Source organism: Manis javanica, chromosome 15 (assembly GCF_040802235.1).
Source record: "Manis javanica isolate MJ-LG chromosome 15, MJ_LKY, whole genome shotgun sequence".
NCBI lineage: Eukaryota > Metazoa > Chordata > Mammalia > Pholidota > Manidae > Manis > Manis javanica.
This window is the reverse complement of record NC_133170.1, coordinates 8,633,419-8,649,317: the sequence shown is the minus strand read 5'-3', so window position 1 is coordinate 8,649,317 and position 15,899 is coordinate 8,633,419. Positions and strand designations below refer to the sequence as shown.

Below are 15,899 nucleotides of genomic sequence, written 5' to 3'. Positions count from 1 at the left end.
ATAATTTTTAATTTAGCAATACTTTCACTTTCTGATAACTTACAATTCTGCCTTTTGGCTTTTCGAAAAATTCAGAATCCAAATTTATATTTAGTTACTGCAACTACATTAAGCCTCCTATTTAATATATGTTTTTCTTTTTCACACACACACACAATCAATACAAAGTAATGTATGTAGAAAAAAGTTTGGTTCAATTAATTAAGTCTAATTCATATGTCTGTTTATACATGAATATTAGAACCTCCCAAATATCCCTATGGTATCATAAAAGATACTGTTTATCAACAAGTATGGCCTACATTCAAAATCACTTGTGATCACTTATCAGAACAATTAAAAACTACATTAATTTCATTTTCCATAATTGAATTTGCACAGTTCTATTTTACCTGTATTTAGTGTTTTCTTTATATAAGCAATGAGATACCTGAATAATTTTTCCCTTAACAAGTATGAAAAGCAAAAAATAACATTTGTAGAAATCTTTCTTTAACATGATCAAAGCGTTACATATACTACTATTGTTCATTCAACTATGCATTATAAATGTAGCTAAAATGCTGAACCCTTAACAACCCAGAAGATTCTTTTATGACTTATTAACTAATCTTAATAAAGCCCTGAAAAACTCAGTGTTTCTAATATTAAGGATAAATGTTACACAATTTTTTTTTTAAAAAGCCACAAGTTTATTCTCAAGAACACAGTTATACATTTATTTTAAAAATTAAACAGATCTGTAGGTAACATATATGGTAAGGTAATAGTATAGCAACAGATCTAGCTTTTTTTTTTCTACTAGTGATTTCTTTCTAATTCTTTCTGTAATCTATTGTTAATATCAACAAATACATGTTGATCAGCTATTGTACGTAAGATGTTTAATTGTCTGAAAATTCAGTTGGTTGGAATTTCATGCCAGTGACATCAAGATCATTGGTTAAGTTCTGATTTGGGAGAGTTTCAACTTTTTTTGATCACAGATCATTCCTGTAACCTCACACAGATGTGGGCTGTTAATCACCATGAGTTTGAGCAAGAGAGCATGAATAAATCAGCACATATGCATCACCTAAGCAGAAAAATACATATCTTAAAGAGCACACTTCTCTACTGGTTTGGCAGGAACATTCTTACCTACAGGAAACACTACTCTTTATGATACACTTTAAAATTTGTTCTCCATAATTTCAGAGTACTGTTAAGATAATACAGGCATGTCCATGAATAAATGTATTGTGTGCATTTTCTTCCAAATTACTGCATATTTTGGGCACATGTGAGATAAAGAAAGATGTGTGTGTGGTGTGTGTGTTTAACTACCTGATGGCAAAGAGAGTGGAATAGAAAACATATAGAACAGAGAACAGTGTTTTCAAATAACTCAGGTTTTCAAATATGATACTATCGCATGTATTCAAGGATTTCCTGAAATAGTTGCTTTTATTTTCATTAGTTGTAGTAAAAGCTTATAGTCCAACAACTGTCATTCCGTGGGTACCTTGAAGTTTCATAATCCTAGTCTAGAAAATCAACAGAATTTCTTTTCTTGAAAGCCAGCTGAAATTCAAATATCTTTTGTTTATTTAGGCCAGTAAGATAAGCAAATGGCTGTAGTCACATTTGGTGTTTCACATTAATAATTGAAACTACTGCCTGCTATGTTCTAGGGAATGTACTTATTTCTGGGGATATAGTAGTGAAGACTGCGTGTGAAGACGACTGACAAGAAATAAGGATGTGATGTGAAATAGAGATCAGTTGCGTGAAGAAAAGTCAAGCTGTGTAAGGAGCTAGAGGGTGAGGGAACTAATATGTAAATAGGGTGTCACGAAAGAACTCTAGGGAGCTAGCATTTGAGTTGAGGCCTGCATTTAAGTTAGGAGTTTACCTTGTGAGTAGCTGGGGAAAGAGTGTTTCAGGCAGTGGGAAAAGCAACTGCAGTGGCTCTGAGGCAGAAGGATGCCGGGAGTAATTAAAAACCTTATGGTCCTTATATGGATATAGACAAACAGACCAGTGAAATAGTGTAGAATACAGAAAAACACACAAATTTTTCCATAATTTATAAATCTGTAAAGATGATATTACAAATAAGATGAAGAAGTTACCTTAGCAAATCAGGATTTTTAATCTGCATTGCATGGAAGGTTGTCCAGCCAATCTGAATTTACTGAAATTATGCAAAACTATGTATGTGTAGATTTTTCTGCAGAAATGGTTCATAACTTTTATTAAATTCTCAAAAGTATCTTTGTTACTGATTAACCCAGAAAAGATTAAACATAATTGCAACTGGCTTCCCATTTCTTTCTGCACTTTATATGCTACAGTGAATATCAGATACATTAAGTATTGAAATTATAAACTTAATGCACTAAAAAGAAATGGGGCAAATATTGATATCCTGTGAAAGGGAGAATCTAAGCACTTCTCCAAGGCAGACTAAGGACCTCTGCATAAAGGCAGTGAGAACAAGCAGAAATTGTCAAAATCAACTTTTTCAGAACTCTGGATATTAACCAAAGGCATCAACAACCCAAGGGGTATTTATTCAGGAAAAATAGTCAAGTCTCAGCAAGAATAGCAAGTTCTGTAGAGTTTTAACTTGCCTTATTCCCACCCCCTTGGGCCCAGCTCCATAGTAGCGTTAGGCGTGTCACTATCATGGTAGCTGTGAAAACCAGCAATGTATAAGCCACTGGAGGGTGCGGACCAAGTTGGAGCTTCACGAAAACCCCATCTATTTGGCCTGCCTGGCAGCTTCCTAGAAAATCTCCATTTGCAGGACTTGTTGATATTTGACCTGGCGCAGAGCTTATTCAGTGGGAAAAGCCCCATCTCCAGGATATTTGACAGAAGCAGTAAGTGGCAGTTATTTAACCTTCCAGCTCCCTGGGACAGAAATACCAGTTGCAAATATGAGCCTGACCAAAAAGAAGGAGGGTGGGAGGATCTGGGCAATGTGATTGTTATAAGTAGCTCTGAAAAGCTCTGGGAATATTTGAAAATATTCCTGGATTTCTTGAAGGTCACATAAGTGCCCAAGATCGTCCACATGCCCCGGAAAGACCTGAGAAGGCCCTAGTCTCTCGCCTCTGGCTGACTTTGATTCTGTGCAAACAGAAAGTGAAGGGTAAGGTAAAGCCGTACACTGTCCATGTTGAGGGTGTGCCCCAACACACGCAGGCCCTAGGCAAATGATGGGAGACTCACTGGTTAAAGGCATTTAAGGAAATTCCTTCCTAATCGTTAGCTGACTACTGTGCTAACCCAGCAGAGACTTCAGTGGCCACACATGATAAAGCATACAGATTTTACAGAATTAGTCCAGAAAAGTTCCTAAACGAACAGGAAATTGAGATCTGATTTCTAGAGTTGCTATATTACATCATCTTAATGTCCACTTTTTATCAACAACAAAATTATGAGATGTGCAAAAAAACAGAAAGGTATGGCCATATATAGAAAAAACAAAGCAATCATCAGACCCTACATTCATGTGGGACTTACTAGACAAAGCCTTCATCTGTTACTGTAAATAATGGTCAAAGAACTAAAGATCATTTCTCAAGATTTATGAGCCCTCATCTTATATATTATGTATATATATGGCTCTTTAGAAACTATCACTGGTGGTTTTTGAAAGACTGACTATTAATTTTTTAAAGTGAATCCTCTGCTCTAAAAACAAGACTGCAGATACATGCATGTACACTGCTGCACCTTCCACTGTACCTGCAGGCACAGGGTGTGCATTGTTGGGAGGAAAAGGCCCTGACCTCCTGTCTCAGAGTGTATATACTTCTGATACTTTGAATCAGCATACGTCTGATTCAAATACTTCCTCGTCCGCCCCACTGAATTGAGAGTCTCATGAGTGTCTCAATCATATTTATTACTTTTTTTTGAAAGGAGGTGGGGGAAGTTGTGCTCAGTGTATTTCACTTTTTATAGAACATGTACCTGTGTTGATAATATGAAACAATAATATACTTCCCCTTGAATATTTCTTTTGAAGTTTTATATGAGTGGAAGTTCTTATGTACGAAGCCTCCGTAGTTGGACAGTGATGAATCGATGTGTTACTTCACCAAGGGACTATTGTACATCCCCTAAAGCTCGAAGGATATAAGGGTCAGAGATGCAAAAGATTATTTCCCTGCAGTAGAAAATGTCAGAATTGCCTGTTTGAAGAGTGTTATATAGGCAGTAAAGTTTATATAAGAAACCTTTGTATTCAAAGACCTTTATATTTTGTATATGTATAAAATCTGAAAACTTTTTCAGAAAATACTAAATTAATAAGTACTTAGTAAGTTTCTTGATACAAAATCAAAACACAAAATTGTAGAAAATACCACTTGTGATTGCATAGTCTTCTGTTTACTAGCTTAGAAGTTAAATGTTTCTGTTATTTTGGTGGGTCCCCTAGAATTACAAGATGTATCTCCCACTTACCAAAGTAATTGATCAATATTTTTATCTTTCTTCCAGACAATATAAAGAACTCAAAATTCTTCAACTCAGTTTACTTTCTTCCATAATTTTATGCTATTGTTATGATTAACTCTGTATTTTCAAACCTTGCACTAATACAGTGTATCCTTCTTTATATTTATTATAAATAATAAAATACTTCTCTTTTTTAACCTACATCTCTGATCTTTCTGGCCTCTGTTGCCTCCACCTGAAGTGCATCCTTCAGAATTTCCTTTGGTGTCATTTTACTTGCAGGGACCAGCAAGCAGTTTCTGTAGAGGCTTAGATACTAAACATTTCAACCTGTGGGCTACACATTTTCTGTCACAACTGTTCAGCTCTGCTATGGTAGCGTGAAAGCAGCCACAGTGTGTAGTGAACGGATATGCTCGTGTTCCAGTAAATTTTATTTACAGAAACAGGCCCACAGGCTATAGTTTGCTGATCCCTGTCCCAGTTGAAAACTATCTCAGAAACTTAGGCAATACATACTATATATACACGCATGCACACATACACACAATATGTAGATACGTACTACATACACGAAATGTAAAGGAGCTATGTGTACATTTTCACTGTCTTCATTAAGTCTCAGTATTGCTTTATTTTCCATTTTTCTCTGTTATGCTTTTGGATAATTTCTTCTACTGTATCTTCTATATATTCATTAATTCTTGCTCTGATTTGCTTTGAGAATCTATCCGTTCCATTCTTAACTTTAGGTCTTTTTAGTTTTCTAGATTTTGGATTTATTCAAATACATCATTTTGTTCAATTCTACCACTTAGTCTCAGAATGGCAGATGCCCTCAAGACAAATTAGTTTTGTTCTCCCAGATCTTTTGCCACCAGTTTTCTGTATCTGGTAAGAACTTTGATGCTTTTAAAACATTTTTGCTTATTTTCTTTTGTTGGATCAGCTTGTACAGTTTTCTAAAGCAAGAGTTTTTGTGTTACGTATGCCGGTACTTGGAGTCCCTCTTTATCATATCATGAGGCAGAATTTGGAATCCCATATTTGTTATAACACAAAGGAAAAATAAAAAAATGAGATGGAAGACAGAATGTTTTGAGTTATTTGTTATGACACTTTAAATTTTAGTGTCAACATTTTTTGGTGAAAAGTGCACGTGGTTTGGGCTCCAACTTTGAAAAGGCAGCGCTAAGTTGAGGACTTACCGGACCATGTCTAAGTGAAATCGCTAAACATGGTCCTGGTCTTTAAAGCCCTAACACCCATCCTGTTTTCAGGTTTTATTCTCACCCTTGGGCCCATGAGGGCTGGGCCCTGGTATGTCTTTCATACAGTTGTTTTAATAGCAACATTGATGTTATAGTATAGCCTCACCGTACTCGACCCTGATTTGCCATTGTAAGGGAGCGGAAATTTCATGCCCCCAGACCCTATAAAACTTGTCACCTTCTCCCTCAACACATACACGAGCTTTCCTATCTGCGGCTGATAAGCTTGAGATATGGTCAGGGCATCGGCGCCTATCAGTATATGAAGTGTAGTCAAGCTTGTCTTATTTCAGTTCTTCACTGAAGGCTGTTGCTAGTAGTGCTCAAGAGAGAAAAACAAGCGATCCTGGAGCACCAAATTTGACGAACAGGGAAACCACGAATTGCCTTTTCCTTACACTTGGAGAGACAATTCTTAGTGTTAAGTTTCTGCCTGACATAAGTAATCACCATGTGGGTTATCAGAAAGTAATGATATTTTAATAGACAAATAGATAGGAGGTGAGGAATTAGGTAGGTTGATTATCATAGAAGAGTATACTTATTACAGAGTAAACTTTATATAATATGTATATTCTTAGATTTGGTCTATGTACAATTTTTCTTAGAGGGACATTTTTGATAGGAAGAAATTTCACATCATTCCCAAAGTTCAGGGAACACTGCATTAACATTTTAATTCTGGCATTTTAGGGGATCATCAAATACAAAAGAATTGTTTAAGTTTTTATTCTATCTTGAGAGAACGTTCCAGACTGCCAGTGGTCTGGGTAACACTGGTTTTCACTACATTTCAAAATAAAGTGCATTATGCTATAAAATAGAATAGAATAAAATTTAGATTGGTATTCAGATTGCCTTGCATTTCTCATAATAAATAGACTACCATCAGTGAGTTTCCCATCAGCATGTAAAATTTTGCTCAGCCAATATCTGGCACATAAGATACCACACATGCAGCATGATTCATGTTAGTATCGATGTCAATTTGTGACGCCCCTCGTCTGTCTCTGTCCATGTGTTTACTGTTGTTTTTTTCTTTTTTACTGAAAACCAGATGTCACTCTCTCAGTTCAATTTCAGTGTAATAAATGAAAATAATGATAGGCTGTGTAAAACATTATTACTCTTTCTTTTTCTTACGGGATAGACATACTTTAAGAAACAGGTAAGAAATAATTTAGAAAGTAAGATACCTGCAAGGAGTGATCATATTTTATTATTTTTCTAAATCCCCAAGGTGAAAGAAAAATCACATTTCTGTGATTAAAATAATTCAGAAAAACAAGGATTATGCTAGGTGTAAAATACCAGCTGCAAGGAAAATAGGCTGGTATTTCTGTAAGTAGATTTAGAAAAAAACATGCAATAAATATGCATGAAGTGAACACTTTCAGGAAGATGACTTTCTAAGATTTAGTTGTATTCTTCCAAAATTTTTAAATGAATTTCTAGACTCCACTAACCAATCACATTAATTTTCTAGAATAGCAAATTGGAAAAAGCAATGATGTATTACAACAGGTTTGTAAAGAATCCCATGCAATTAATTCATTACCCTAAATTTCCTTAGTTGAATGACTAGAAATATAATTTATAAGTAAGCTTTACCCCTGGGCTGCTAGTGATATGAATCTGAAGTCCTACCTTCTGAACTTGTTCATACCCTTGAGGATTTTAACTGTGAGCTTCAGATTTATATTTAATGTCCATGCTACTCCTTTTAATAAAAGATCTGGAATATTAAACATTATAAAAGTTGACAGAATGGTATTGTCTCTTATAACAATAAGGAAAACTGACAGTTCTCCATATTCAAGTTCATTTACTAGACTTTATTCTTAACAAATATTTTAGGCTATTAGCTAAGAATATATTTTTATGGGATTTTTTCTTCAGCTTTGGTGGTAGGAAAGAGTAAGCTTATGGTAGTGGTGACAAAGATGGCAATAATTAAAACAATATTGGCTATCATATATTCATTTGTAAGTGCAAGGCATTTTGCTAATTGTTTTACATATTTGATCTCATTTAATCCTCACAACTACCTTGTGAGGCAGAAACTAGTGTCCCCATTTTTACAGATGAGGAAATTACAGTTTAGGGAGATGATATAGCTTGCACAAGGCCATGGTAACTCCTTAGAAGAGGAAAGAGGCTGTATTTAAAACCAGGCAGTCCCCACGGAGAAGACAAGTAGTGATTCTACAGCATCTTACTATGCTGATGGACAGTGACTGTAATGGGGATCGTGGGGGGGGGCTTGGTGAAGGGGGGAGTCTAGTAAACATAATGTTCTTCATGTAATTGTAGATTAATGATAACAAACAAACAAAAAAAAAAACCAGGCAGTCCTGCTCCAGAGGCCTTGCAACTCGCCACCACACGCTTCTCCCTCCCAATGTTTTCATTGTAGAAAGAATTCATCTTATTGATCATTAATATATAGATAATTTAAAAAGGAAGAACTTTAAGGGATTATTTTCATTTCTTCTTTCAGTAGTATTTATTGAGCATCTACTGTGTGTTGGCATTGTTGAAAGTTTTGGCATATGGTGTCAAACAAGAGAGAGTCCTCAGGCCCTCCTAGAGCACAGAGTCAAGTTGAACAAGACCTACAGTACATATGGTAATTCCACATTGTAACGTGGGCTGTGAAGAAAAAAATCAGGATTATGTGTTTGGTTGAGAATTGGTGGTAGGGGACTTGTTTAGATAAGGAAAGAAACCAGATTCAAAATAATTTGCATGCTGCATGATTCTATTTATATTAAATTCTGGAGAAGGCAAAATTAATTTGAGAGGAAAGAAACCATTTGTTGCCTGGGGTGAGATTGGGGAGGTTACATTTTGAAGGTGATGGAAGTGTTCTCATTATAATTATAGTGGTACTTACACTGTACAAAACTTATCAAGTTATATATTTCATACTGATAAATTTTACTGTATGTCCATAAATTTTAATAAACTTTTATAATTCTTATTCATTTACTCTGGTGAGGAAGGTTGAGTTTTATGGGGATAAACATTGATTTGTGCATATTAAATTGAAGGTACCTATTCATAATCCTAGAGGAAATGTTGAGTAGGCAGATATACAGGTCTGGAGTTCAGGTGAGTTACAGAGATGGAGATCAAAACTTGAGATTAGTAGGCATATATTTGGGGTTTAAAGCCAAATACATAAAAAAGAAAAATTTTCTGGCCAGGACTCTATATGACATTGTTTTATGAAATGTGGCTATTTTTTACCTAGGAAAAATATGGCCACTTCAGATTAATTGTGTAGTAGTGGAAATAGTCTCACACTTCAGTTGTTACCTTTCCATGAAATTGTGAAGTTGTTAAGGATATCGCTGCTTTCTGTTTCCCACTGTTAGCCAAGATTGCGTGGCCAGAGCTGCATGTACGTTTTCTGGGAAGCTTAGGACCACCATTATTCCAGCAGCGTCTCCACCTTCTGCCCAGCTCCTGTCCAGTGTCAGAGGCCAGCGCTCGTTCTGTCCTCTAGTCCTTGGGAAGCTGGGTGGGATCCGTGGAGGCTGAAGGGCGACCATTCAGGAAACGACGGACTACTTGAATCCCGACCAAAGGGACTCGTTTTATAAAAACCTGGAAGCTGTTTTTTCCATCCTAAGTTTCATGGCACTTCAAAGCACTCAAGTTTTTCTTTAATTAAAGGAATTTTGAAAATACAACTTGTAAATAATAGAAATTAGCATCTTTGGCCACTAAGTCACACTAGAAACGAGGAAAGGATGCAGTATGGCAACACAAAAAACAATCAGTATAAACTTAAGCAAGTAAAATTACTTCTGAGAAATAAAAGGGGGAAAAAGTGGCATCTGCTTTAGAATTTACCTCAGGATTTTCTCTGTGTTAATACTGACCTTCCCTGAGGAGAGAAATGTTAAACTCTGACAAAAAGCACAATACCTAAGAATTATGGCATTTTTTGAGAGAGGATTTTGTTTGGCCTTGGTCATAAATTAAGACTAAGTCATAGTGTTGATTTTAGACTTGTACATTTTTTTTCTGAGAGATTCAGAAGAAAGTTTATGACTGTGGCTTTGTTTATTTTAGTATTAAATTAATACTGTGTTCCTTGAAAATTTTTGTTAGAGAAAGGAAAGTACATTTGTTATTGACACCAAAGTGGGTAAAAAGAAGAGAGTCATTAATTTTGCTGTTCTAGCAAAGTCCTGTAAAAGAACTCTAGTGCATACAGACACTTAAACTATGTCTGACGTTGGAAGCTCTTGATAATAGTTTTTAACCACAGCCACTATAATTTAGGGTTATGTTTTCCCCAAAAGCCACAAACATTATAATCAGTGGTTAAATTTTAAGAAATTTAGTGTTGCCACCTGACCCTTCTTTAAAAAAAGGAAATAGCATTTCTGTTTTAGCTTAGCAGGCTAGTTTTAGAACCATGAAATAACTTTTTGTATTGAATGATTTAGTTTTGATTCATTAGTTTGTCTTAAAATTTTATTTACAAAATTATCATAGTAATTTAATTATTTACACATGAAATCTTACACTTTTAATTGTTGAAAGTATTGTATTGATTGTAGAGACAAGTGAACAAATAGTACATCAACTTGCCTTCTCATCTCTTAAGACCTTTCTCTCCTGTTACATTTCCTACTTCAGTCAGTTACAGAACTGTCTACCAAGTTACCCAGTCCAGAGAACCGGAATTCCTCCTAGACACTCCCTGTCTCATCCTCATTTTCTTACCTTTTTAATCATTAAAACCTTCCCTTTTTACCTGTTACATAATCCTTAAGCACATGCATTTGCTTCCTACCTGCTATCATCATCTTAATTAGGGTTGCTTACCCTGAATTCTTACATTGACTTCCTTCCTTCCAGTTTTGTTCCCTTTCAGTTTAGAGTAAAAACCAAATGTCATTCTCCCACTTTAAATTCTTCAGGGCCTCCCCATAGCTTAGAGGATATCGTTCAAGCTACTAGTGCAAACTCTAAGTGCTTCAAAGCATGAAATACAAATCTTACAGTGACCTGGTCCTTGCCACCTCTGCTTACCTTCTGCCCCTCTGCTTCACCTTTCATGCTTTTAGTACCAAATTGCTGGCACACACACCAGGCTGTTTCTTCAGCCTAGGGTGTCATTGCTGTCCTAACTTGCAAAACCCACTCTTAGTTAATAATTTAGCTTTTTTTTTTTAATCTATGAAAGCTTATTTTTCCACTTGTTAGATTAAGTCACATGTTCGTCCTTCTTCTTTGGCAGTTGGTATATAACCTTCCCACTGCCCAGACACTATTAAAGTAAAAGGAGCTGTTTCTATGTCTTCTCCACTTGGTTATAAGCACCTTGAAAGTAGGAGCTGAGTCTTGAACAAATCAAAATAGATTATAAGATGGTGCAAGACCAGCACTGTTTTAAGGAAACATATTAATCTTAAAAAAATGGACTTGATCTCCAACAACACAATTTGGCTCTTTTAGAGTTTTGGTTGCCTTTAAATGGAACATTTTACTGAAAGTTAATGCTTTGGATGTTATGATCCCTTTAAAAATTTATTAATCAGATTGTCTGTTGGATGCCAGACTGAAATGATTCTTACCGTTATTCCAAGAGATTGTCTGTTGGATGCCAGACTGAAATGATTCTTACCGTTATTCCAAGAGATACTTAGAAAGTATTCTGGGAGAAACAAGGATAATTACTTTCAGCTCCAGAAAAAGTGTTTACTTTGAACAACTGGTACAGGTTTGCTCCAAGGTGATGAGTGGCTGTATGAGTCCAAATAGAATTTTTAGTTCATGTTGTTTCACTGGGAAGATGAGGGCCTCCTATTCAGCCCCACAGACTGTTGTAAGACAGACGTTTCCAAATCAGGAGACTATCTTAGACATTTATTGGTGCCACCTCAGCCTCTATTCCTCTCTTCCCAAACTGTTCTCTAGGTGAGATTTAACTTACTTTCTAATCTAGGCATAAACCCTTATTTACTTAACCTAATGATTATATCCTACCCCCAGACTAGTGAGTCCACTAATTCACACATTATTCTGAGTCAAGCCTCTGAGACTCCGTTTTGGGACCTGAGTCCTCAGGTATGTAAACACTCTTACTCACCGTCAGAAAATGAGAAAATACTTGTAACTGTTAGTGACCATCTTGGGACCGTATGTGTAGAGCTTTTGTGAAAACGGAGTCAGTAGCAAAGGCAGAGAGTGCTGAGAACTGGAGAGGGAGAGACTGGCATCCCGGCCACAGTTCCTGGGCACCGAATGGGGCCTACTCTTGGTTCTTTTGTTTTCTCTTATATGAGGCTGAAAGTTGTTTTTTTAAGTTAGTTCATGCTGAATTCACTGCTACCTGTGATAAAAAGGATTTTAACTGATTATCAAATAAATCTAATAAATCTAATAAATGCTCACTTGGGACTTAGATTTGAGTACTAGCTGTGCTCATGTATAATAAGGCTGCATTTCCAGATCTGTAAAGTAGAATTAATAATATGTGCTTTAAAGAGTTATTGTGTGGCCCTTGGAAACATGTTAAAAACAAGCATAAAAACTAAGATGGATGAAATATCTTTAGAGACTGTAAAATATCATGCAGGTATTAGATAGTATTGTGTCAAGCCAGCAGAAAACCTTGCCACATATTATTGGAGGAATTGGAGTATTTATTTAGGTCAGAGAACAAAAAAGTATAGATATGGCAAGATTCTTCACCTATTTTAAAGGCTGCTGTAAAAGGATTTTTTGTTTTATTTAGATGAAGAGGGACAGATTAGAAGAAGTAGGTGAAAAAAATCTCATTCAATACAATATGAAGCTATCAAATCCCACAATGTCTAGCAAAAAGTATATCATTTTTTTATTCAGGATTGTGGAGAATGGGTTGGGTGTGAAACTAAAGAATGTATGTATTGAGAATATAATTTCTATGTTCATTTTTTGCTCTGATGAGCTTTATTTCTATTCCTGTGTCATTAGAGGTATGTGGCAATTTACAACTCCCACAGATTTATATCCAATTACTAACATTCCAAAAATCAACCATTCTTGTAATTTCATTTTTGAAAATTTTCTTTCAGATATACTGTGAAATCCCTTAAAAATACTTATATTACCACTTTTTAAACATAAAACTATAGAATGCTTTAAATCTCAGGGCATACATGCCTCTGAGTGGTTACAAGGATTAAATGAAAATTCACATAGCTATTTTCTTAATTTCAAACACCGAATATTGCTTTTATGTTTTTATTTTAATACTTTTATAATATATTTTATTAAACTCTGCTATGTCTTTCACATAGATCTCTGTCAGGTCACAGAATCTTTAATTGTAAGTACCATTAACGAGCTTATAACCCAACTTAAATTCGTTTAACTTTCTTAGCATAGTGATTGGAGCATAGTATGTGTTGTTATTGTTGAGATGGCTACTGCTGGTGTTGATACTATTTATTATTATTACTATTACAACCATGTAATCACCTTTGTAGTTTTAACACATAGCATAGTGCCAGCTCACTAAGTTGGCAAGATAGACAAGGAAAGCCATTACTACAATTCTGAGTTATAGAGTATTTTGAGAGAGAAAATATAGGGTGTACTTTGAGCACATATAAGCAATACTAAATCTACCCACACTGTGAGGAGATGTGAAAAATCTGGAGCATTTCAGAAAAGGCTACTAGAGCTGCTAATGCTTAAACTGAATCATGCAGAAGAAGGGATAGGCTTGCTCATCAGAAGAGAAGAATTAAGGCAAATCATTCCAAGCTGAGAGAACATGATGTGTCCAGGGAACTGCAAATTGACTACTTACTAGGCGTGTGACAAGAATGGTAGTTTCTACAGAGGTGACAAACATAAATGAGAATCTGCCATTATCTTCAGGGATCTCAAAACGAACTAAGGAATATGTCAGATCCATAGATTGCTCTACTGGAAGGCAGAATGAGATAAGACAAGGCACATCTGGTCGAGGAATTTGAAAACATAAAGAAGAGAATAAGCATAGTTGATGTTGGATTTCAGTTTCACAGGAATTGAGGTGATTCTTGGAAAAGTATTATAAAACAAAGATGGAATTGTTTTGATATGAAATTGATATGCTTTGGTAGATTGTGAGAATCTTGAAATCAAATTCACATTTAGTATTATCAGAAATAGAATGCGGCTAAAGACTTCATGAGCATGAGTGACTAGGCCTAGATATCCTTTATGGAATATTAACGTGGCAGCCTTAAATGTGATACATTGGGGAGAGCCTGAAGTTAAGAATAGATTCTGAAAGTTGCCGGAATACCTTATATGCAAAATTAGGCAGCCTAGCCCAAATGATGGCAGTTGAAATGACAAAGAAAAGACAAACATTTTAAAGAGAAGAACACAACCTGGTGACTGGAAATAGAATATGAGATAAAACATGTCTCTAAGGTTTGAAATTTCACTGACTACTAAAATTTCATTCCAATGGGTGTAATTCAATAACTCTGTATCTGGAGCAAACAACAAAAAATTTACCATTTATAGTGTAACCCTGTTCTGAATAACAGTAAGTAAACAAAATAAATATATTTTAACAAACTGGTGAGGTTTAAGTGCTTCATAGTTCTATAATTATATAATTTATTCCTAATAACTTCATTTTCAAGTAATAGATAACCCTTCTATTCACATTTTACTTGCGGGAAGGAGAATATTTAATAATTTTTTCCCTCTATTTCCCCATCTTTTATATAGTTTACATTTATCTGACCCAGGTGTGGTTACCATTATATCCCATAGATATGTTAATGTGTATGTTTCACAAGTTTCAGTGTTAGGTTCTCTTTTACCACATCACTGCGGTTTCTGCTGAGTCCCTTGTGCAGTGATAGCATTATTCCTATCCACAAAAAATTATGTGAAAGGAGAAAAAATATATATTGAGTGACAAAAGAAACAAATATTTCAGATTCTGTGGAATTTAAAGATTAAATAATATTTTAAAGAACTCTTTTAAACAGGAGGCAGTTCAAGATGGCATCATAGAAAGATCCCGAAGTCGTCTTCTCCCATGGACCCAACAAATCTATAGCTACACATGGAATAATTTCCACAGGAAAAGTCCTGAAAACTAGATGAATAGTGCCTCTGCAGCATAGAATAAAAGGGTCACATTAGGTTGAGTAGGCAGGTTGAGTATGGCAGACACATACTCTTGCCAAAAAACTCTTCCCCAGCAACCACAATCAGGAGATAATCTCAAAAATATTGAACTTTTTCCCTGAGGAGTGAGGAGTTTGTGGCCAACATCAGGCACTCCAGACCTTGGGCCCTGCAAGAGAGAGACAGCTCCCGATACAAAACCAATCAGGATTATATCCAGGGAATCTTTTCAGTCGAAGATACAAGACCCATATATTGGTATCAGAAATTGCCCCAAGGAAACAGCCCAGCCAGATTGCTCCTCTCTTAAGATTACAGTCCATGAACAACTGCAAGGACAGATATGTTACTCAGCATTTTAGTACTCTACTCTAAACATGAGCAAATAGTCAAGTATGAACAGATAAGTCTTCATGAAAAGCAGATAATAAAACAAATTCTGTGGAGACATGAAAAGTTTTTAATTTTATATATTAATTAGTTATTATTATTTTTTTGGTATCAATCTATTATTACATGAGTGACATTATGTTTACTAGACTCCCCCATCATCAGGTTCCCCCCACATACCCATTACAGTCACTGTCTGTCAGAGTAGTAAGATGCTATAGAGTCACTACTTGTCTTCTATGTGTTGTACAGCCCTCCCCATGCCCCCCCCACCTACATTATGTCTGCTAATCGTAATGCCCCTTTTCCCCCCTTGACCCTTCCTTCCCACCCATCCTCCCCAGTCCTTTTCCCTTTGGTAACTATTAGTCCATTCTTGGGTTCTGTGAGTCTGCTGCTGTTTTGTTCCTTCAGTTTTTTTCTTTGTTCTTATACTCCACAGATGAGTGAAATCATTTGATACTTGTCTTTTTCCACCTGGCTTATTTCACTGAGCATAGTACCCTCCAGCTCCATCCATGTTATTGCAAATCGTAGAATTTACTTTCTTCTAATGGCTGAATAATATTCCATTGTGCATATGTACCACATCTTAATCCATTCATCTACTGATGGACACTTAGGTTGCTT

General features: G+C 35.7%; 1 protein-coding gene across 11 annotated transcripts in view; it reads left to right on the top strand.

The window, feature by feature from the left end:
• CCDC91 (coiled-coil domain containing 91) overlaps positions 1–15,899 on the top strand; it is a 304,590-nt gene that overhangs the window by 225,492 nt on the left and 63,199 nt on the right. The gene's annotated exons all lie outside the window — the stretch shown is intronic.